This window comes from Triturus cristatus, chromosome 11 (genome assembly GCF_964204655.1).
Source record: "Triturus cristatus chromosome 11, aTriCri1.1, whole genome shotgun sequence".
Taxonomy (NCBI): Eukaryota; Metazoa; Chordata; class Amphibia; order Caudata; family Salamandridae; genus Triturus; species Triturus cristatus.
In genome coordinates, this window is record NC_140594.1 from 702,906,107 (window position 1) to 702,932,095 (window position 25,989).

The 25,989-nt window shown below is 45.7% G+C and overlaps 1 long non-coding RNA gene across 1 annotated transcript in view; it reads right to left on the bottom strand.

Annotated features, from left to right (window-relative positions):
• The window catches only part of LOC146785347 (uncharacterized), an 82,802-nt gene extending 62,080 nt beyond the window's left edge, over positions 1-20,722 (bottom strand). The window contains exons 1-2 of the long non-coding RNA XR_014970951.1: positions 20,702-20,722; positions 3,342-3,409 (exon numbers count right to left, since the gene is read on the bottom strand). This is a non-coding gene — a long non-coding RNA (uncharacterized LOC146785347). The remainder of the gene's footprint in view (positions 1-3,341; positions 3,410-20,701) is intronic.
• Between the last annotated feature and the right edge of the window lie 5,267 nt (positions 20,723-25,989).

Consider the following 25,989-nt stretch of genomic DNA (forward strand, 5'->3'; position numbering starts at 1 on the left):
ACCTCCTTGTACCCTTCTACCGTATCCTAACTAAGTACCTATAAAGAACACTGAACCTTATCCGTGTGTGATTTCTGTCTGTGGGGGGGGGGGAAGTTACTGGTCTGTACGATCGCTGGAGACGGCTCTCCCCGGAGACCTCTCCCCCTGACCCCGGCCGGCCCTCCCGGCCCGTCTACCTTTTCTAACATTTCCCTAGGTGCCGGCAGAGCTATGGTTCAAAAGCTACAGCTAGGAACTTTGCCAAAAATGGGTCATTTTTCACAGCGAAATTAAGGTGTGTCCATGTTGCGTTTTGCGCCGTTTCCTGTCGCGGGCACTAGGCCGACCCACACAAGTGAGGTACCATTTTCCTCGAAAGACTTTGGGGAACGCGGGTGGGTGGAAATTTGTGGATTCATGCAGATTCAAGAACTTTCCACCAGAAAAATGTGGGGAAAATGTGTTTTTTTTGGCAATTTTTTAGGTTTGCAAGGGATTCTGGGTAACAGAACCTGGTGGGAGGCAGTCAAGTCACCCCATCCTGGTTTCCCCTGGGTGTCTAGTTTTCAAAAATGTATAGATTTACTAGGTTTCCCTAGGTGCCGGCAGAGCTATGGTTCAAAAACTACAGCTAGGCACTTTGCCAAAAAAGGGTCATTTTTCGCTACGAAATTGAGGTGTGTCCATGTTACGTTTTGATCCGTTTCCTGTCGCGGGCACTAGGCTGACCCACACAAGTGAGGCACCATTTTTCTCGGAAGACTTTGGGGAACGCGGGGTGGGTGGAAATTTGTGGATCCACGCAGATTCCAGAACTTTCCACCAGATAAATGTGGGGGAAAAGTGTTTTTGGGCAATTTTTTAGGTTTGCAAGGGATTCTGGGTAACAGAACCTGATGGGAGGCAGTCAAGTCACCCCATGATGGATTCCCCTTGGTGTCTATTTTTCGAAAATGTATAGGATTGCTAGGTTTCCCTAGGTGCCGGCTGAGTTAGGGTTAAAAAACTACAGCTAGGCACTTTGCTAAAAAAGGGTAATTTTGCATTGTGAAAATGTGGTGTGTTCACGTTGGGTTTTGAGCCATTTCCTGTCGTGGGCACTATGCCTACCCCTACAAGTGAGGTACCATTTTTATCGGGAGACTTAGGGTAATTCAGATTTGTAAAGGAACTGTTATTACCTATTGACTTTCGATGCATTTCTGCCTTCCAAATGAAAGACATTGTGTAAAAAAGAAGTCATTCTAAAAAATGCTAGTATGAGTATTCCCAAATTCGGAAATGTGCAAATATCTACTGTTTCTAAACTCTATATTTTGTTCCCATTTCAGAAATACATAGGTGTCTTTCATACCGATTTTTCCATGTACACATTTTTACAGAATAATTACTAAATACCCGGTACATAATAAAAAACCATTCAAAGTTGCTGCTCAGTTTTTGGCTCTGAGTTCATCGGGTTCTTGGTGAACCTACAAGGCCTATATATCTCCACAACCAGTAATGTCCAGCGGATGTAACAGTATATTGCTTTCAAAGAGCTGTCATAATTAGAAGAAGTTACAGGTGAAAACGTTGACACAAAAGGCGTTTTTGTTCAACAAATTTTCAATTTATCCTATATTTAACTGTTAGTTTCTATAAAGAAACCTTGATGGATCTACACAAATGACCCCTTGCTGAATTCAGAATTTTATCTACTTCCCTAAAATGTATAGTTTCCAGGATCCATTATTGCTTATGTACCCATTTCTACCATTAACTGGAAGGAGGTCGAAAGCACAAAAAATAGCAAAAATAGGCTATGTCCCAGAAAAATGCCAAAACTGTGTAAAAAAAATGTTGGGTTTCTGACAAAAGTCTGGTATCATCTAAAAGCTGGGAAAATGGTGATTTCAGCCCCACAAACCCTTTTTTGATAACACTTGCAGGGAAAAACCCAGATGCTTTCATTAGCAGCCCGTTTTTCCCAAACAAACCCTAAATTTTGCTGTATTTTGGCTCATTTCTGTGACCCCTCCAGGGGAATCCACAAACCCTGAGTTCCTTCAGAATCCCCATGATGTTGGAAGAAAAGGACGCAAATTTGGCGTGGATACCTTATGTGGTCAAAAAGTTACAGGGGCCTCAGCGTGCACTACCCCAAATAGCCAAAAAAGGGCGTGGCACAGGAGGGGGAAAAGGCCTGGCAGCGAAGGGGTTAAAAATACATAGTATTGAAAAAAAATTAAAATGAATAGTAAAATGCGGGTTGCAAATGCATTAACCAAAACTGATTATCATGCAATATACTTAAAAACCACGCAATACATTGCAGAGCCACACAAGAATATTTCTGACATTTTTGTGCCACATAAGTGATCCAGAGGGGGAACAACCTTTACAACGCAACTTTTACAACGCACTACACTTACAACGCATTTTTTACAACGCAAAATCCATTACAACGCATTCCATTACATAGCATGACACTACAACGCATTTTTAAAAACTACCTTTACAATGCATTCCATTACAACGCATACTACCTTTACAACGCATACCATTACAACGCATAATATTACACTACACTATCCAACACTTACCCTACTGTTGCACCCCCTGGAGTTAGAATAGTAATTTTTACCCCTATACTATCCAACACTTACCCTACTGTTGCACCCCCTGGAGTTAGAATAGTAATTTTTACCCCTATACTATCCAACACTTACCCTACTGTTGCACCCCCTGGAGTTAGAATAGTAATTTTCACCCCAATACTATCCAACACTTACCCTACTGTTGCACCCCCTGGAGTTAGAATAGTAATTTTTACCCCTATACTATCCAACACTTACCCTACTGTTGCACCCCCTGGAGTTAGAATAGTAATTTTTACCCCTATACTATCCAACACTTTCCCTACTGTTGCACCCCCTGGAGTTAGAATAGTAATTTTTACCCCTATACTATCTAATACTTACCTTAAATGCAATTTAATATTATGCGTTGTAATGGTATGCGTTGTAAAGGTAGTATGTGTTGTAATGGAATGCGTTGTAAAGGTAGTTTTTAAAAATGCGTTGTAGTGTCATGCTATGAAATGGAATGCGTTGTAATGGATTTTGCGTTGTAAAAAATGCGTTGTAAGTGCATGCGTTGTAAAAGTGTGCGTTGTAACGACATACATCCGATCCAGAGCAATGCAACACTGCACAAATAATAAAAACATAATTAAATAGCGATGCAACATAACGCAAACCAAGACAAAAATATTAAATGGCTTTTCACATTTTCTACATTACAAAAGAAAACATTAAAAACGCATCTTAACATAATACAAACAGCATATATAATGGATTATAATGTTCAACATATACCCATTTGTCTTTCTTTCATTTCAACAAACGCAATCTCCCTTGTCTCCAACCAAGATGTCTGTTGCGTACTGTGAAGAAGGACAAAAACACATTTGTTCAACAACCACAATAATGATACATATAGTCACAGTTTAATTCAACAAAAAAATACACTTTTTAACACATTTTTTATTGTAAATTATTGTTTACTCCCTAAAAACATATGAAAGCAGCCATCCACCATTGTGTTGCCAGTGGTACACTGCCTACTGATGTGACCACATTCACCACTAAGATCAGGAGAGAGAGATCCACAGCCAATTGCATACATTGCCATCTAGACAAGTAAGTATGATGTTAATCATTAATGTTCTCTACCGATACTAACAATATCCCAGAAACAACTATTTATTCAGAAAGTTGTATTGCTTTACAAACATTGTGAAACTTATCTACAGTCACCATTTGTAGATGATTTTCTAATTTTACACCAATGGGGCTTACGTTGCCCATCACTTATGCCACCCCCAGCCATAGGGACTATGTTGCCCATCACTACTGCCACCCCCAGCCATAGGGCTTATGTTGCCCATCACCCCTGCCACCCCCAGCCACAGGGTTTATGTTGCCCATCACTACTGCCACCCCCAGCCATAGGGCTTATGTTGGCCATCACCCCCTCCACCCCCAGCCATAGGGCTTATGTTGCCCATCACTACTGCCATCCCCAGCCATAGGGCTTATGTTGCCCATCACTACTGCTATCCCCAGCCATAGGGCTTATGCTGCCCATCACTACTGCCACCCCCAGCCATAGGGCTTATGTTGCCCATCACTACTGCCACCCACACCCAGAGGGCTGATGTTGCCCATCACTCCTGCCACCCCCACCCATAGGGACTATGTTGCTCATCACTACAGCCACCCCTACCCATAGGGGACCTGTTGCCCATCACCCCTGCCACCCCCAGCCATAGGATGGGTGATGCGCAACACATCCAGCATACCCCAACATCCGGTATGTCCGCAAAATACATCCCCCCTAACATCATGTCAACAGTGTGTAGTCTGTGACAAATGCCCACAACAGTGATTATGGCTACGAACATACAATGTAAGTAACAGCACATGTGTGACCAACACATAAGTGTGACATACACAAGGCAAGCATCACCATAGCACTGTGGCAATGTAAAAAGAACACCCCCTCACTGTGTAGAACAGAAGTTAAGTGTGGGCTTCCAAAATGCAGCAGATGTTGAGCATTGTGCTGATGAGGACTAAACCCCCCTCATCACAGTGACCACAAGGTAAGTGTCATCATGGTCAAAGCTGCAAATAACAAACAGCATGTATGATCCCTGCTCCCAACACATCAAACACTTCTGGGGAAAACTAGTGGTTGTGTCCCATACACACAGAGATTTGGTGAGGCTAACAGTGCTGTGAAAACATAACACACTCTCGGCCATGTGCAGACAAGCACCACACATGGGGGCTGACAATGCATACAGTGTACAATGACAAAACAGCAGAAGTGACCATCACCAAGCATGCACACATCTTGAAAATAGACACACCAATCAAAACAACATGTGTAGACTGTAGGTGTCAGCTCCCAAACTCACATTCCATGCCAGCAATGGCACCTAACAACCAGGATGAATGTGCACAATGATGTGATATGACTCACAGGGACAGCATGCAAAATCACAGAAACAGCATCCAGACAAAGGCCCACAACAGCAATACCAATGCACTGGTGCAGATGCACAAACACAAACAGGCAAACTCACACTGCACATCTGACACAGCATGTTTGTGTGTGTGGCACAATATTCCCAGGCAACTACACAACACATGAGGGGGGCTGAACCACAGTGACACAGATGTGGACACAGTGCCATACAAAAGTAAACCATCATTGGTACACCCTCAGTGGGCAATCAGGCATTGGGAGATGAGAGGGAGCACAACAGACACATGTGACACAAGCTGGAATGAACACAAACTAACACAGCAAGAGACTGACACACAACACCACTACCCCCAGGGAACAGACATTGGGGTGACACAAGCATGCATGACACCTCCACTCTGATGCTAAAGGCAGATGTCGGAGAAACTGGGAAACCCAGACATGTGTCCTGTGCCACAAACGTACATCACACATAGACGAACACAAATCACCCAGCATGGCCCCTCATCCATGGACAAACGGGAGCTGGTGGACCATCCATGCAAACATTCACATCAGTCCACCCTCAACACCACACACCCAGAACTGCAACAATGTGCTTTTGTGAAGCCCACATGGACAGGTGACATTGCACATGCACCCATGACAAACACAGGAATGTTGGGAGAAACTAAGGTGCACAGACACATCACACAAGGACAGTTTACAACCCTGGGGAATGACAGACATACTGCACAGTATGCGGTACATGGCCATGACCTCAAAGCTCACGTAACTTTCAGAATCCCTGCCACAGTCCCAGGACAATACAGATGCCAAGGAGAACCACAAGGCACACATGCTGACACCTGTCATCATCGCAGCCATGAACTCGACAAGTGGGAGCAGTCACACATACATACAAATGTCTCAATCACTGAAAACTACCACCTAGGGACAACTACATGATTTAGCAAATAAACAGGTGCCTTGAGGAACCCTGACTGTGTCCCATCTGTGTCTGACAACATCATCACCACTTAGAACTGACAAATTCCAATGATGAAACACCAATTAACAGTAGTGTGTCATGCACCCACACATCTGGTAGCCCATTGGAAAAGTAGTGGGATGAACCCAGTACAACTCAGCAAGCATCAACAACAGGAACATATCAAGGGAACACTGTCTGTGTATGAACAGGGATGTGGACACACACACATGCCCATACAACACACACCATGGGCCCAGGCCATGTCACTGGACAACACACTTACTTGAGGGGACCCAACTCCTGTGGGAGCTCAGCTGTGCCCAACATATTCACTGCAAGTCCCACTCATGTTTGCAGAACACTTGGTCAGTCAGCCATCAGTTACCACACAATGAAGGCTCTGGTCGCAACAGCCTGGGTACGTGAGTCTCCCCTAAGTCATCTGCACATACCCAAAACACATGTCTAGCAAGTTGCACAGAGGACCCAGTTGCTCCTATTACAATGATGCCCACACCTGTAGGTCCAGTGTTGATGAGCACAAAGTATGTGGAAGTGACAAATTGGACAATGGGAAGCACATCATATGTGCAGGGGTGCAAGCCAGAGATGTGACCATGCAAATGAAATGCTCACAGAGAGATGTTCACAAAAAGTTGATCCTGACACACCCAGGTAACTGCAAAGGATGACATGGATACCCACCAGAATAGGATACATATCTCATGGACCACATGGAGTACCTCACAGCAACACATCAGAATTCAACATTGTAAACAAAGCTTCACAGGTGCATGGGCATGTTAAACATCATCAACATAATGTACAGCTAAATCTAGTTCACAGGGAGAAAGAAAAAAGCTTTATTAAGCATTTTAAAAGTTAAACGTCTGTGCAAACAAAAGGCCAATGGCCAGTCCATATCCAAATGCCAAGGAGTGAATTAGAGTGACAACTGTCACACCTTGCTTGCCTGCACTGCTAAGGACCGGGGTCATCCCCTCGGAGGGGCATACATGGGGGCAGGCCAGGCACCGCAGGGACAGGATCAGGGCGCAGCAGAAGGAGGCAGTGAAGAGGTGGGGGATGCAGGCAAGACACTTGCAACTGCAGTGGAGCTGACTGAAGTGGTGGATGCTCTCACAACTGTGGGGCACAAGTCAGATGGTGGGGGTGCCGGCACAACTCCAGTGGGCAGGTCAGATGGAGTGGATTGGCTCACCACTGCAGTGCCCAAGTCAGACGGGGTAGTCGTGGACTCCAAAGCAGTGCCTACATCCATGGGTGCGGAATGGGGGACAGGTGAGGTCGGCAGGGCGGGGGAGACACGGTCCCCACATCAGTGGCACTAACTGTCTGATTAGGTGTGGAGGAGCAAGTGCTAGGGGGGATGGCCTTAGCATTTTGGAGATGGTGTATCTGTGGGTGGGGGAACCCGGGGCAGGGAGTGGCGGGGAACCTCTGGAGTGGTGGCCTGGGGGATGGAGGACAGAGACTTTGCCTTGGAGCTGCGTGGTGGCGGGGGGTCTTGCTCTTCTTGTGCCGGGGGGACTTGCGGGTGGGGGTCTCTGTCTGACTGCGCCTGGGGGAGGGTGTCCGGGTGTGAGGGGCACTCCCCCCTGTGTGTGGGGACTTCCTCTTCTCCTTGTAATCAGGATCTGCAGGGTCGGTGGGGTTTAGGCCAAGGTCACAGAGGAAGAGCTTCTGGGGGGATGGGGTTGCAGGTGAGGCAAGGGAAGGGGGCTGGGAGGGAGAGGTCTCGGAGGACTGCAGAGTGGTTGTGGATGACTGTGTGTGTGTCTGCAAACCAGCCCCTGTGAGTGTGGAATCAGTCCCCTGCACTTGCTTGTGTGCACGTCTAGACCTTGGTTTGGGGGTTTCTGTGCTTGGGAGAGGTAGGGTGCTAGGAATCGTGGGTGGTTCAGGGGTAGGAGGGGTGCGGGACTGTTGGAGGAGGGACACTGCTGCCATCAGGAAGGAGGCCATGGACTGATTGGTCCTCTGTAGGGCAGACATGCCGAGGAAATGCCCTCCATGAATGACACCAGTTGTGTCAACAGACCTGTGTGTGCATGGAGGACCTTCAGCATCGACGTCTGCCCTGCATGGATCTGTCGAAGTAAGTCCACAGACTCCTCACTCAGGGCAGTAGGGGACACAGGGGCAGGGAGTGCGGTGCCTGGCACAAAGGAGACATACTCACGAACACGGGAGCACACAGGGACCTCTGGGATGGGAGCCGATGGGAGGGGGGTGGTGGCGGTGGTGGGGACAGCCTCACTAGCTGGGGTTTTGTGGCTGCTGACACCCGCCTCCACAAGGGAGTCATCCTCAGAGTTGCTGTGGCCTTCAGCTGGGGGGATGGTGCTGGCGACTCCTCTGTGTGGCTCCACCCGACTCCTCTCCTTCTGTCCCTGTAAGGCTCTGTGGCTCCTCCTGGTCCGTGGAGCTGTCCCCTTCTGTGGCCGTGGATGTATCTGGATAGGAATAGGAAGTAAGAGAACAACATCAGTCACCTGCACCGACTGCACACACCACAGTGAGTACATCACATCACAGGGCAAGCCCTGGCATCATCAGCTGAACACAGCTCAAAGTGCCAACACTGTTTAGGATAAGACAATTGTCATTCTCAACATCAACCATGGCACACATATCCCTCCTTGACTTTCACACATATGTCTGTTGCATGTTGGATGCTAACACCCCAATGTGCCAACATGCACCACCCACACATTAGTTGTACATGCAAGTGAACATGTAGGAGTATGTCACGATACACACAGCACATCTCTTGCTACTGACTCAGTACAGGTGTCCGGATGAAGGGATGGGCAGAGACTCATTTCACATGCTTGGGATGCATGCCAGCAACACACACTATGATGTACTAATGTCCTGATGGGCAATGCCACAATGGGGTGCAAGGTGCACACTTGAACACAATGCAGGCTCACTCATAGCAAGTTAAATGCCATGGCACTGGGATGCCCTGAAAGTCAGTCAACACTGTCTCCTGTCACAGGGGCAGGGCATCTAGACAACAACAATTTGCACTGACTCACAATCCTAGCTCAGGGGTAAAGCTAACTCTGCAGATGACTTGCGCACTTGCCCATCCCATGCAAACAACATTTCCAGGACCCAGAATACCCCACATCATGCAAATCAAACATATGAGTCTCTGCAAATACAAATCCCTGTACATTAACACATCACAATCTGCCATGCATGTAACCCAACTGCATGAAGGACACAGTTGCATACACCATTGTGCGCTGTCAGATGATCACTCACCTATATGTCACACAGGTCTTGTCTCTCACAGTCACATCGCAGATGTCATGCTGACCCTCTGAATCATGGACACCCCAGTTGTACGTAACAACAAGCCACGCCCTAATGACACAGAGGCAGAGACCTGAGGGCACATGTCACTGAGCACAACCTGCAATTTCATACACAGGAGTGGGATTACAGAGTGTTTCTAAATGCCCTTGAGGAGGCATGACTGGCCAGGTTTACGTGAAACAATGTTTGGCCCTGGACAGTAGTCAGGTGGCTAAGCAAGTGTGACATACTTGATATACATACTCCTGAGGCCCAAAAATTGGAGTCCCCTGCTGCATGGGTTTGTTTGGAATACCCCAGACACATGTTGCGAGTCAGACCAGCAATTGGTACACATCTCATGGGCACACACAGATCACATGTCAGATCTCAAGCATTGTGTAAACAATTGACCCACCCATGAAACACACAACAGAGTCACGGGAACTGATGCTGACTGGTAGCTGAAGCATAGCTGACTGCAGGGACACAGTGCCCTAGTGACACAAGCAACAGACTGGAGGGGCAACACCTGTGGAACATATGAGGAGGGTGCATCACACAATTGAGGGACCTGAGTTTTGGAGTACAAGACCTACGTAATGTGGAAGTGGGACCAGGACAAAAGACTGCTATTAGCATGTCAGACATAGTACACATATGAGACATGGACTTCACCCCCTTCCTGCTGCTGTCTGGCTTCCAGATGCCTGTCCAGGTTTGGGAAGACCCCCGCCAGGATACAGAGCATGTGGGGAGTCATGGTCTCGTGTCTGCCCCTCCTGCATGGAGGTGACAGCTTCAGCTGGACTCTAGCTATCCTCCGGGTCCAGCCCCGAAGGTCCTGCCACCTCTTCTGGCAGTTGTGGATCCAGCGCTTGTAGACCCCCACAGAACGAACTGCCCGGGCGATGGTCAGTCGGATCTCCTGCTTCTGGTGAGCATCAACCTGTGAGGAGGACAAAGTGAAAAGTACATTTACTCACATGCCCCAGATTTGTGCAGCACACATTTGGATATACATGTCATCATCACAAAGGGAAATGAATTACACAGGTAGTGCAACCATGGGGAAGGAAAAATCACCTGCATGTCTGATATGTTAACAATGCCTGGATAGTTTAAGCTTGAAATAATGCACTTTAGCAGCAGGAAAACTATTCATTACATGTACCTACACACTTTGGGGGATGAAAGTAGTCAGTGAGAATGCTTGCCACTGGTGTACACACTGCTAGTACTGCTAGTCAGACAACATGCATAATAAGGAAGGCAGTGGACTGCACACTCACCTGCTCCCCTGGTCTCCCATAGAGCTTGCTATACTCTGGAAGGAGCCCGTCCAGCAGGGCCTGGTTCTCCTCCTCAGTGAAGGCTGGGGCCCTCTCCAGAGTACGTGCCATAGCAGTAGCCAGAGGATGCAGAGACAGCAGCAGTGGTAGTAGGGATGTGGTCCAGTAGCATGTAGTGCAGGCAAGTGAGCACCCTGGGGGCCAGCCAGCCTTATATCTGTGCTGCAGAGGCAGACTCTGTGCCATGTGTCCCAAGTGAAAGGTCCAACACGGTTGCATTCTATGAATCTGGCCAATCCATTTAAAAGTACGACTCGTACATGCCTTCCGCATCGTTCAAATCTTCACCTTCATGGAACACTTGAAATTGCAACATTGTTGTAGGCATCCAACTGAATTTCCAGTGCACGACTCGTACAAGTTTTGAATCCGCATCCGTCTCCATGACAGTCCGGAGCCAATGGGTGCGCCCGGCTCGTTCAACTGACTGTACAACGCGTATTTTGAATACACACATGCACCCGTCTCCATACGATTCAATGGCCAAGGCGTACGCCAGTCTCGGACCATGCCTGTCCGATGCGTATGCATGATAGTCACCTGCGTCGGACCTCATTGCATTCAATGACAAAGCGTACACACGGCTCGGACATGACCTGTGCAAAGCGTACGCATTGTTACCCGCGTCGGACCTCATTGCATTCAATGATAAAGCGTACGCACGGCTCGGACATGACCCATGCAATGCGTATGCATTGTCACCCGCGTCGGACCTCATTGCATTCAATGACAAAGCGTACGCACGGTTTGGACATGACCCGTGCAATGCATACGCATTGTCACCCGTGTCGGACCTCATTGCATTCAATGACAAAGCATACGCACGGCTCGGACATGACCAGTTCAATGCGTACGCATTGTCACCCACGTCAGACCTCATTAGTGTGACTATTATACGGATGCAACACACATATACTGGCCAGGGACACCTGTGCACACCTACCACACTAAAGCATTGGCCACACAGTGTCCCATGGCATGTAAGGCTGCATTCCCTGGGTGTTTGGGGGGGCCACATCTGTTGTTTTGGCTGGCACTTTGTGCAGCCACTCCCAGGCTGTGCACGTGTACATGGGGCAGAATCCTTTGTGTGTTGTGCACATTACCACTGTGACGTGCGGTTGGACAGTAATGGGCATCAGTCACGGCCACAGTGTCAGGTTGGATATGTTTAGGACAGGTCACATACACCCTGAGTCCTGGGGTGATGGCATGTATGTCACAGTGAGACCTGTAGCCCCAATACTGATGTGCACACACAGCCTGTGTGCATGTTGTGTCTCAGATGTGTCGGATCAAATGTTCCCAATGGGTGACAGTCTCCACATCCATGTTGCATATGCATCAACCTTGATGGGGTGTGTGTCTAAGAGACGTACATGTAGGGCCGGCAGGAACAACAGTGGCCACTACCTGTGGGACTTACGCTTGCCTTGTGGTGTGTACGTGCTACGCCATGTCCATTGCTGTGTTGATGTGGCAATACAGGGAGCCTGAGGTTCTGCATGGCAAAGATCTGTGATGCCTGGGAGACCTGAGGCCCCAATTGTCACTGTGGTGTGTGTTTGGAACGTTGCAGCAGCACATGGGTTGAGTGACACAGCCAGATGATTGGCCATTGCACTACATGGGACTCATCTGGACATGTGGAATTGAGATGTGAGGTGGTGGTCTTGTAGGTGACATATGTGTCCATGACCAACAGCACACACCTCAGTACATTTTGTAATGTCATGAACTAGCATTTGATATTGATCATGGTCATGGCCACATGGGTGGATGTACTGACAATCTTCCTTTGTGCATCTCTGTACTGCAGGGCATCAGCTGTCCATCGGCCCAGACCTTGCAACCATGCAGGGACGCGACTGCATCAGACGGTACCGCTTCACCAGGCCACTGATTGTGGAGTTGGTGGAGCAGTTGGTGCCACATCTGCTACCTGGCCGGACATACCCTACAGCACTGACCCTAGAGGTGAAGGTGATGGCAGCCCTGCACTTCTTTGCTACTGGTACCTTCCAGTACACTGTGGCTACTGCTGGTGGGATGTCGCAAACAATGTTTAGTCGTGTGCTACGCTATGTCTTGGAGGGGATGTTGCAATTCCTTGACCTGTATATCAAGTTCCCGAGCCCAGCTGAACTCCCTGAAAAAAAGGATGCCTTTTATACACTGGGGAGGATGCCGAACCTCATCGGATCTATTTATGGGACACATGTTGCCCTGATACCACCACAGGCACATGAGCAGGCATACCGGAACAGGAAGCACTACCATTCGATCAATGCTCTGGTGGTCTGTTTTGCTGACATGTCAATCACACATGTGTGTGCACTGTTCCCTGGGTCTGCGCACGATGCCTACATTATGAGGAGTAGTCGCATTGCAACGCTGATGTTACAGATGTCAGCTCAGCATGCCTGGCTTGTCAGTGTGTACTGACTGTTTCTCATTGTGTGTGTTTGTCAATGTTGTATTCCGCACTCCTACAAAACTCAGCTACTTGTTAATTTTTGTGTGTGTAGGTGACTCCGGATACCCCAACATGCCGTGGTTGCTGACACCCCTCCAGAACCCTGTGACACCAGCTGAGATGCGCTACAATGAGGCACATGGTCAGAGCAGGAGGGTGATTGAGCGGACATTCGGCCTCCTGAAAAGCCGCTTTCGCTGCCTGGACAAGACCGGAGGGGCCCTCCCATATGAGCCTGCAAAGGTGTGCAAAATAATCCTTGTCTGCTGCATGCTACACAACATGGCGGTGCGGAAGGAGGTTCCTCTCATCCAGGATGACGATGACCAACGTCCAGCACCTGTGGAGGATCCCGGCCTGGCCCAAGATGCCAGTGATGATGAAGATGATGGTGACGTCCCCTCACAGCTCATCAACAACTTCTTCACCTGAATGTGAGTTTCCAGGGTTGTTATGTGAATGTATGTAGGTAGCCTGGAATGTGTTGTGCCAGCTCTGTTGCTGTCTGAGTGTGTCTGTGTGCCACTTGACTGGATGCGTGCTGTGATGTGTCCATTCAGCTGGTGTGTACTCCACAATAGGGTAGTACTGCTAACTGGTGTTTGTGTAGGTGTCTTGCAACATGTTGTGTTCATCTGTATTACATTTCTCTCCTGTTCTTCTGTGCTTTTGACTGTACCTTGTCTGTCCTTCCCAGGGTACTTTGCCTGTTGTGTGGTCAACACTGACCCCAACACCCAGAAGCCAACACCAGTGTGGAACTTGACAATTCCCATCAACTGATGTACCACACATCCCTGGACTTCCATTCTCCAACACATTGAGAGTGTGTGTCCACTGTTACGTAGAATTACCGTGCAACTATTGTGGAATAAACGTGTTGCTGATGTGTAATGAACCTGTGCTACGCTTTGTTATGTGCGTTGTCTGTCTTCCCACATCTGAGTGACATCTGCTTACCTCACCTGTGGACTTGTTACCACTGACTGGGGTTGGTGTTCTGTCTGTGCATGCCAATGCGTTTCAGCTCCACATCATTGTGTGTGATGAGTAACATGGCCATGGTGAGTATGTTTTGTGTTGCCATAGTGGTGTGTCTCCCTCACATGTGTCACATCCCCATGACTCACCTTACTTTGGTCACATTGTTGCAGTATTTGGCATGCACTGTGTTGTGTAGCAGATCAACATCTTCCTGAACAGGACAAGTTGGAATCACAACAGAGGCAAGTATGGTGTACTGGTGAGTTTATTTACAAACATGTGTGAGGGAAGTGCACAGGATGGTGGGTGCTATACATTGGTTTGGGAATCCAAAGTTCACATTGGAGTTGGAAGTGCTGGTAGATGAAATGCCCAGAGTAAAGTCCACAGTCATCTGATACATTGGCCCAACATGAACCCTCCATATCATGTGGGTGAGTTGTGTGCAATTGGACAAGGTGAACGGGTTGAGCACAAAGGACATTGTCCAGAACAGGTTAAGAGGCCCTGGGGGATGTGCTGGGACATCTGCCTCTCACATTTCCTTCTTCGGACGACCTCTCTTCTTCCGGGGGGAAGATCCTCATGTGCAGGCCTCTGCGGTGCAGGGGACTCTCCGCCAGAGTCCTCCTCCCTCCCTGTGGCGCTGGCAGATGGTGTTGCGACAGATGTTGTGGGCACACAGGGGGGTGTGGACAGGTTGGTGTTGATCTGGCGGAGGCATTGTAGTATGTCCCGATGCACCGCAGTGATGTCATCCCACTTGGCCTCCATGCGGGCATGGTGGGCGACCTGCTCATGTTGCATGTCCTTGAGGATCCCCACTACCTGGCCAAATCCTCCAGGGCTATCCTGGTACACATCTAAGATACGTGCTAGGTGGGGGTCATCATGCAGTCCAGACCCCTCTGCAAGGCACGCCCTGTGCCTCCCACCCCTCCCAGCACCCCTCTCCACATGGGCAGGACCAGCGGCGGGACGCACAGGTGACACTGTGACCCCTTGGGTGGTGTTTCTGGTGGTGTTTGCTGTAGCTTCCGGGGGGGTCCTGTGTCCCTGTGCTGTGGGTGTTGATTGGCCTTGGTCTGTCCGCATTGGTGGGGGTGCCCTGTCAGTGTCCAGATGCTGGAGGTGTGGGTACAGGGGGGGCAGATGTTGATGCTGCTGGTGCTGCATGATGGCTCACACACCGGAGGGGCCAGGTTGGTCGTCATCATCCAAAGAGGACAGTGAGAGAGTCAGACCAGAGAGCTCAGTGACCACCAGAGTCTCTGACTGGGTATCCTCATCATTTGGTGCTGGGTGCCCAGCACCACCTGTGTTTGGAAGAGACACACAATGTGATTTATGTTTCTACATGCATCGTTGGTTCACAAACATGACATTTTCTACTTTTCGAACAGATGCCTGCCTGTACACTGCCTTTTCCCAGCTTGTCACGGACAGAGTTTGATATTGTTGTTGTCCATTTCCCAGCATGGCCTTGTGCTCCCCACAACAGAGCCCAGTGTCAGACATCTTGTCAGTCCCTATCCACTCCCTGTGAGGCAAGTACGGTTCAGTTTGATCTTGCTGGGCCATGTGGGTGGGTGTAGGTTGTCTGTGACTGTGAGTCCCATCATACTCTTGGCTATACCCCCCTTACCAGCATGCCCATACTTCCTCCCTCTTGACTCTGCTTCCCTGTGAGGGGGTGTGACAGCAATGGCAAGATAGCTGACTGTGACATCCTGGTGTTTGCTTTACACAGCAGCACCCAGTACGGGGTATCTTTTGCTGATATTTCAATGAGGTGTGTGCCAATGCATTGTACCCGGTGAGTTGTGTGGAGTTTGTGTTGAGGGGGGTCTCTCCATGCTGATTAGTATGGTCAAGGCTGTCAGTCCTCCTTCCCATCATGAAACGTGCTTCCATTGTGGGGCGTGCAAGTTGTCTTTCAGGATGTCAGTCAGTGGTGTCCTGCTTCTGATTTGCACACAAGCCCTAGCAGGGCCTTGTGCTCCCCACAGCAGGAGCCAGTGTCAACCATCTTGTCAGTCATTTTCCACTCCCTGTGGTGTGGGCATGTTTCAGAGAGGTCTTGATGGGCCAATCAGGAGGGGGAGCATTATCTGTGACTACAGGCCCATCATGCTTTTGGCTACACTCACTTCACCTGCATCCCCACTATTCCTTCCTGACAGTCAGCTGCACTGTGAGGTGGTGTGTTTGTGGTGTCAAACTGTCTGGCAGGGTCTGGTGGTAGGATGCCCCGCACCTTCTCCTCCCAGGTCTTTGGATTCTTCTTTGGGGGACGGTGATGGGTGGTGGTGGTGAGGGATGTGTGTGTGAGGGTGCAAGTGATGGTGGGTTGGTGTTGGTTTTGCTGGGTGTATGTGTGTGTGCTTTTGTATGAGGTGCTGGTGGTGTGTGAGTTGTGTGATGTGTGAGTTATGAGTGTCTGTGGTTGCTGTGTACTGGTGTTTGCTGCTGGCTGTGTCTCCTGTTTGCAAGGGATGATGATAGTGATTGTAGTCCTTTATATAGTTGGAGTGGTGGGTGTGTCTTTGTCCCATGTTTTTTTCTATGGTATTTATTGGCTCTGTCATTGCTTGTTTAGTCCTTTTTTTGTTTTTTTTCCTTTGTGTTTTGTAGCCATGAAGGAGACGTTCATGTGACGGAAACGGAGGCTGCTGTTGTCTCGTGCGGGCTTCTCCGCCTCGTTCACGCTGCCTATCTTCTGTGTTTGGTACGCGTCGTTCGCGGCGGTCTCTATTGCTTGTTTGCTGGGTTGTCTGTGCGTGTCGGTTGTGCGGCTTGTTCTCCGTGCGAGTCGGTCTGGTTTTACATGCATTGCACCGTACTGCGCATATCGTACATCGCGGTTACGGGTCGGTCGGCTTTATTCCGGGTTCGTGTCGGTCGGTGGTATTTTCCCTACGGCTCGGTCGTACGGCTTGTATTCCGTACGTGTCGGTTGTAATTCACACGCGTTGCATCGTACTGCACAGGTCGTACGGCGCTGGTCCCTGTCGGTCGGTGTTCGGTCCGGGTCCGTGTCGGTCGGTTCGTTTTGCGGCCGAAATCGGAATCGGCCCCTCTGAGTACTTTTATGGCTGTTTTTAACTTGCTGAATAAAGTTTTCTTTGTTTTTTTTAAATTGAATTGAATTGACTAGGGGGCAAAATTGCTATTCTAACTCAGTCGGGTACTTACCTCATAAAATGTGCTAGGCCAGAGTTCTCCAATCTTTTGTGTAATAAGAGCTATTTATGTTCAGTGAAATTCATCCCAAGCTACTAATATTATAAGTGTTGCAATAGAGACCCCATTAGACAAGAGTACATGGCCAATATATGCAAAATTACTAGAACTGATCACCTAGGTGCAACTGGCATGGTTGCCAGCAGTAACGTAAATAAAAGCTAATGATATTAGTAATAAGTCTCCCCAACACTGTATGATTTTTCAAGAAAATATCAGCTTTAAATATTTTTGGAAAATTCAGCCATTGTTCTCCAAAAATCAGCTTATGATTTCTGAAACTATACACAGTTTTATCTCAAATACACACTTTTCAATGTTGGTTTACATATATTAACTCAACCAAACAAAAGCAGTGACTGGGGAGCAACATTACTATTCTAACTCTGCCAAGTACTTACCTCTGGGATGATGCTGGACAGTGACTATAGGGCAAAATTACTATTCTTACTCTGCCAAGTGATTAACTCAGTGAAGGTCCTGGACAGTGACTGTGGGGAAAAATTGCTATTCTTACTCCCCCAAGTACTTACCTCTGGGAAAGTGCTGGACAGTGAATGAGGTGACAACAATACTATTCTAACTTTGCGGGGTACTTACCTCAGGGAAGGTGCTGTACAATGATTTGTGGCAAAGTTACTATTCTAACTCTGCTAAGTACTAACCGCAGAGAAGGTGCTGGACAGTGACTGGGCCAAAATTACTATTCTAACTCCGCCATGTACTTACTTCAGGGAAGATGCTGGACAGTGACTGGGGTACAAAATTATTATACTATCTCCACAGAATACTTAATTATTTTTCTTTCCAACAGGCCTTTAAAGCAAAGAAAGACATTAATGAAAAGAAGAAAGCAGAAACAGTGCAAAATCAAAGTCCATCTATGGAAAAAATCAGTACAATACAGGTTAGTCATCCTTTTTAGAACACAAAATGCAAAGGAAGCAGTAACAAAACAAAACAGAAATTATTTCACCAGTTTTTTCTTCTAAATTAAAATAGAAAACTAAGCAAGAACCAGTGCAACATACCAGAAAACGTTCTCTTTTTTCTACTAGAAATCCAACTTTGTCATTCATTCCTTTAACAGACTGTCTAAAATACCCATGCTAATCTTTTTTCCATCGCAGGCAGATTGTTTACAATTAAAATAAATCATAGATTTTGACTACTGCATTCACACACAACAAAAATCATTTTTTTCTACAATCACTGAAACATGGAAAACCCAAAGCAGGCTAACTATGTACAATCAGATTGCTGACATACTGTGGCTATATTTATTGAAAGGAGAGATTAATTCAGCCCAGGAGTCATTGGAGGTGTGTGCAGTATTTTTCATCCCATTGTACAGACTGAGTGGTTACTCTGGGTAACACTGTTGAAAGGACCACATAACATAACCACTTAGCCTCTGCAATAGAGACAGAAGTGAGGGAGAACATCCAGCAATTAAAAATGCTAGCATCCAATTCCAATGAACCCAGCGGCTCCGTTTTGAGGAAGGTAGTCCAAAACATCCCCATGCACATTGCTAGTAGAATGCCCACAATACCAAATTTAAGGAGAATGGTTCAGATGCAAAAACAGGTGGGTAATCCCCAAAGATTAGCATCACAATCGTACTTCAATATTACCATCCCCCCTGAACTAACAGTTTATTTTACTAATGAACTTTTCCTTCTGTATGACAAACGAATAATAATCTTTAGCACAACCAATAACTTAATATCCCTTGAGAATTCTGAAATTTGGATGATGGATGGGACTTTTAAATCAACACTCCATCCATTGACCCAAATTCACACTATTCATGCTAACATAAGCAACATAACTGTAACATTAGAGTACTGCTTGCTCCCTGATCCTGAGCAATCCTCAACGTACACTGATTTTTTTTATCCGTAATAAAAAAAAACTTTGAATAAAAGTCCTAGGAAAATCATAATTAATTTTGAATTACAATTGATTAATACAATTTGTAAAATGTACCGTGACTGTAAATTCAAGGTTGTTTTTGTTACATTTCCAGGCAAAGTAGCGATAAATTAAAATAACGTCCTTAGTTTAGGATTACATGCCAAGCAGTAAACTACAGTATGAACCCCTCCAAAGTGCGTGGATGAGTTCTACACATCAATTACAGAATCTGAATATTTTACACAAAACTAGGAAAATTTGGCTTCACTCCTAAATTACTTCTAGGACTCTTGGATTGGTAATCTAAGCAGGTTCGGTCAGAGTATGAAGTCAAGGTTTCCCGTTCGCTGGTGGACATGTTAATCAACCTATTGGAGGGAGGTGTAAAACAAACAATGCCACAGAGGGATGGCACAATTATTTTATCAAATTAATTGGAACATCTCAACCTAACCTTTATCATTTCCTGGAAATTTTAAAGAAAGAACAAAGTTTCCAGGAAATGAAAATGTCACAGTCATTGTTAGGTAGTCTGAACCCTCGTGTATCCAAAAAAGAAAAGAAATGCCTGAGAGACTATGGGCAAAAATCCATCCATTTCAATTGATGGGAGCCTCAGACTACCTACACAATATTGTGTACATCCTATACATCTCACATATAGTAAAAACTTGTAGAATTACTTGCCTGTTTTATCAACTTTTGCAAACTCAATTCGGGTATTTAAATGTATTTTAACAAATTAAGTTTGTGTTCCTACCTGAAGTTGTCTTCTTTCTTTGACTCTTGGTGATATTTTATACCGACTGTCACCAAGAGTCTTGAGTAACCCAATAATGCAAAAAGTGAAACCAAAATCCATGGAAAAGTCCAACAGCTGATATATGTATATATATATATTTTATTTTTAAACATTTTCATTAATTGGAAATCCACAAAAATGTTTTAAAAAAAGCAATTCCAAAAAGAAAAATCTGATTAAAGGCTATTTATTAAAATAAATCACAAAATAACATCAAATGTCCAAAACGGAATTCCCAAAACACATCCAGCAGTAATTCAGCAACGAATCCTGATTTTTTTCCATCAATTATGTGGTCCTTCTCTTCAAAGTCACCAAATAGTAACACAACATGACTCCAAAAAAATTACATTTTGCTTTTATTTTAAATAGGTTTAAAAAAGTTATAACCATTTTTTCCCAACATTTTTTAAACCTATTTTGAATAAAAAACAATCATCCCTATGCACGCATACAAACACAACCTGCATGAGTATTAAAAAGGGGTTAAAACAACAATAAAAAACTATTCTTTACAGTACAGCATCTATCTACCTCCCCATCTCTCCTTACAATAAACTTAGCTATTGATCTGTTTAAAAAGTAAAGTAATTTTTTCTTACCCTACTGCAGCTGTTCGTTGCATCTGATCTCCACCGACTGTAAAAACAGATGCAAAACCACGAGCATCAAGCCTGAAAGTAAAAAAAAAGGACAATTTTCCCCATTAAATTGATGGCTAACTGTGGGGAAATTTTTAAAAAATTATTTTAAAATATGTTATGCTCCATTTACATTTCTTTGTATATGTTAATACAAATATTATGTCTTTTACTGTTCATTAAAAAAATTAAGATTCTTTAAAATTACTTTAATAAATATTTAAAATTATTAAACATGATTTGGTTAATTATATTTGACTGTAAAATTACTTAAAATGTTTTAATATTTGCAAAATTAATTTTTAATGTTGGTTTATTTTTATAAAACATTTTACATATTTTATGTCACTTCTACCCAAACTATAATTAACTATGATAATACGTGTAGTATATTAATGTTTAAACATGAATACTCAGCTTTTTAAATTAATACCTGAGTATTAATACACTTTCCAATCAAATACCCCTTAATTCCTTTCATCTTGTCCCTAAAGGTTTGTGTGGCAGGCTTGCAAATATTTAAATAAATAATTCTATTACCAAATATCCTATATTTTAATGTCTAAACATTAATACTCAGGTATTACATTTAAAACCTGAGTATTAATGCACTTCCCCAGGCCATAACCCTATAATCCTTTCATCCCACCCCTAAAACTTTAAAAAATATATATATATATATTTTACAAAATATTTATTCTATAAATAAATATATTATATATACACACAGCTTGCATATACTTACTTATGTACTTACCTATATACTTTCCAAATATTACATAAATCAAAAAATGCATGGTAAATTAATATACCAATAATGCGAGGTAAAGAAATTCATAATAAATGTATTTGAGGGGTAATGACATGCGTGGTGATGGCACTTGTGTTGTAGTGACTCCGTTGCAAAGAAGGCATGGTAATGGATGTTTCCTTTCAAATCTCCCACCAAGTGGGATTAATGCCAAGTCCACTCCCAGTGGGCAGGAGCATGAGAAATGCTCCCACCCGCTGGGAATGGACTTTTTATGTTTCTGTGCCCGCAATGAAGCGGGCACAGAAACAAATGAAAAGATTGCTCCTGCCCGCAGGAATCAGCATTTTTAGCTGCTCCCTGTGGGCGGTAGCAATACCAGTTCCTGCTAGAGGCTGGGAACTAGGTCATGCTGCGGGGGCCTTAGGGTCCCCCACACTACCAACCATAGTGTGGTGGGTGCCCTGGGTGGACTCAAGGGCACCCACCTTTTATTGCCCAGGACCCGTGGGATGGGGTCCTTGGTGCTAAAATTGGCCGGGGGAGGAAGGCTATGCTCCCCTTCTACTAAAGAAATGAACTGGGCCCGTGTGATGGGAATCCCGGAGCCCAAATCAGCCTGTGTAGGAGGGACACATGCCCCCTTCCCCCAAACCATACACCAGGCCAGGGAGATGGGGCCCCTGGGGATAAAGGTGGCTTGGGGAGGAAACGTGCCCCTCTCCCCCAAGCAAATGCACCGGTCCCTGGGGCCAAAATCAGCCCGTGGAGGAGGCAACTTAGTTCTAATTGCCGTCCCTGGAGTATGGGTTTCCCAGGACTTATCCAAGCTTGAGGAGGGGCTGCCAGGTGGCCCCCTCCCCTTTAATTTTGAAAATGGCCCTGGGTTCCTCCGGGTCTTAAACGGGCATAGCATTAGAACTCTTAATGTAAGTACAAAATAGCTCAGAAGAATATGCCACATGATTACTCAGAAGCATATGTCACATCATTATTTCACCACAGACACAACTCCCATAGGTGGCACCCTCCCCTTTATTTTTAAGAATGGCACTGGGTTCCCCAGGGTCTTAAACGGGTTTAGCATTAGAGCTCTGAACATAAGTGCAAAACAGCTCAGAAGAATATGATGCATGATTACTTCTTAGGCGTAGAAAGCATGGGCTATTTGCCACATAGTCCGTACACCATGTGCTTCAAGGGTAGCATATTTCATTTTAGCAATCAACCACAGACATATGAGAAACCCTCATTGCATACTGAGTTAAATCTGTATCCAAAAGAACAAATGATGGACGGAATGCTGAACAAATCAATCATTCACCCCCAGTCACATACCTGGGTTTAATCCATCATTTTTTTGCACAGCATGCCACCCCAGTTTGGACCCAGGCATATGTAAATCAGTGTTGACCTTGCACCTCATGGGAACAGTCTGGTTGGAACTTTGGAACTGCCAGGCTAGGTCATCCCTAGACTAGAAACAAGCATCCTGGGGCCGGTTTCAGGGTGTCACCCCTAATCAGCAAGCCTAGCTTGAATACTTTGGCCTAGTGAGTACAGGACCCACGTGTGGGCATACCCTTCCCACTTAGGGCGACAAAAGCAAAAAGAACACATTTGTTTACAATTGTTCAAAGAAAGCCAAGTTCCTAAAAATACTGAACATCTGCTCCCGAAGGAATGCTTTACTACAGACAGCTTTTATCCGTATCAAAGCCCTGACAGTCTACAAACCTACATTGAGAAATGAAGTCAATATAAGTAGAGGAGTGGGTACTGCAAAAAGTATTCACTCTATGGAGGGAGCTTACCCTGTACCACACTGTTTTCAGACAGTGAAACTCTTGTGAGAAATACACTACGGAGTATTAAAAAGTATGTACTAATAACAGTATACACTCTATGCAGCACTTGGCAAAAAAGACACTATTCACTTAAAATAAGCAATGCCTGAAGTTGCTAAAGATTACACCACCGGCAGCCTTTATACTGTGGTGAAACCTTTACAGAGGGCCCATCTTCTGAAGCAAAATAAGCACATGTATCTAGCGTAATGCCTGGTGGACACAGTCTTCTATGTTAAGTAGAAATTATCATGCTGAGACAATTCTGTCTGATAACTCAAGGCTGCTTACAATATTTAATATAAAGTACATAGAATCTTTGCCCTGCCGGAAACATTTTCTGCAGTACCATAAAGATTTGTGTGGAACATATTGAACACAAATCGTCAACTGTCACCTACACACAGAGTTACTCTTTAATACAAAGATTTATAACGTGTTTGATACCTCTACACACCTATGATGCATTAGAAGTACATGCATTTCGTAAACAGTTACATTCCTTAGCTGGACACAGGCTGTACAAAATTAGGTACAAAAGTAATATGGTACTTACCTGCCACTACGTGAACAATAAAACAACTCCCACACTCATTGGATGATGTCATAAATGATGCCATCAAACACTTCATGAGTGATGTAATATGTGAGGTCATAAGCAGTGCAACGTGGGGGAGCAAGCTATAGTTAGCTCTGCTCACCATATCTGGTGAATTTCAGTTTTTTTTAGTTCAAAACATTAATGGTGTCACTGACATATTCACCTAACTATAACATTGCCTAAACCTTTGTTTTTTACAGTTCATTTCTAAGGGTTGTTAAACAAAAAGGGATCTTTTTACTACACATACCATAATGTTAATTTAACCTTTGTTTTTTGTGAATTTCTAGTTTTTTTTTTAAAGAAATGTAATATTTTATTACCATACATAAGGTCAACTTCCCGCTGGACACAGTCTGGCAAGGCACTGATGGAAAACCCCCCACAGACAGCCAACCACTCACCGAGCACGGTCTTTTGTCGCACGCAGTGTGGAGTTGGTTGCAGGCAGCCACCCGAAGACAGGCAACCCCACACCCCGCATGGCCTTTGCTCATATGTGGCGAAGGGTTAGCAGTAGGGCATGTGTTGCAACTGCATGGCACCCCCTCACCAACCCTTCAAAGGAGCTGAGGACCCCAGGGCCCTATTTTGTTAATGGGGGAGAAGGGCCATGTGGACTCCCTCCCCCAGCCTCATTAGGCCCTGGGGACCCCATCCCCGAGGGTCATATTTATTTAAAAGAGAAGGGGACCATGTGACCCTCCTTCCCAAGCCTCATTAGGCCCTGAGGACCCCATCCCCAGAGCCTTGTGTGTTTAAAAGGTGAGGTGGGCCACGTGGGCCAGGTGGCCCTTCTCTCCGAGCCTCATTAGGCTCTGGGGACCTCATCCTCAGGGCATTGTGAGTTTTAAAGAGAAAGGGACCACATGGTCCCCTCCCTGAGACTTATTAGGTCCTGCGGACCAATCAGCGGCACACCCCCTCCCCATATTTATCAAATTGGTCCCTAAAGGATAAGTCCCTGGGGCCAAATCTGGCTCAAGGGAGAGGGGCCATGCATCCCTTCCCCATATTCATTAAATCGGTCCCTGGGGGATGGGGTCCACGGGGCTAAATCGACTCAGGGAAGGGGCCGCACGCCCCTTACCTGAATTATACAATGCGGGCCAAGCCTCAATTATTTTTTTTGCCGTTTTCTTCTTTATTTTGCCCCCTTATATAATTGATTTTAAAAGTTCAGGGCATGGAACAAGTCCACAGGTCTTGTAATGGCTGCCAGCAACATTCATCTCATGTTGCTGGCAGCCAATTGGAGCGCTTGCTCCCGTGGGAGTCAGAGTTCCACAGGAGCGAGATGACCCAAAGGAAAAAAATGCTCCCTGGGTCAATCAGAAAACTTTATTTTATAAACCAAGGTCTAGCTTCCTGCAACATTTGGTGAAATTCTGATCAGTAGTTTTTTGGGCAGTGCTTCTTAAAGAAGTGTACAGAAAATGAATGGGAATTTTGCGTTTTTGGACCCCTTTTTTGTCTTGGCCCCCACTTGATGGATCACCGTGAAACTTTCCATGCACAAACTAGGCAACAAAGAGTGCTTTCCTGGAAAGTTTCATTGAGATTCATCAAACTGTGCCAAAGGTATTAGCAACACAAAACACACATTTCTTATGGGAACAAACTAGCGTACAGTGGATTTGCGTACCGTAGGCAAAAAAAGAGCACTTTTTTGGAAAATTTGGTTGAGATTCATTAAAAGGTGCCAAAGGTATTAGCAACACAAAACACACATTTCTTATGGGAACAAACTAGCGTACAGTGGATTTGCGTACCGTAGGCAAAAAAAGAGCACTTTTTTGGAAAATTTGGTTGAGATTCATTAAAAGGTGCCAAAGGTATTAGCAGCACAAAACACACATTTCTAATGGGAACGTATCATCGAACAGTGGAAGAGCATACAGTAGAGTTTCGTAGAGTGGAGTTGCATAGAGTGGAGGGGTTTCGAATAGAATAATGTAGAGTAGAGTGATATAGAGTAGACTAACGTATAGTGGAGTGGCGTAGAGTGGAGTTGCATACAGTTGAATAGCATAGAGTGTAGTGGTATAGA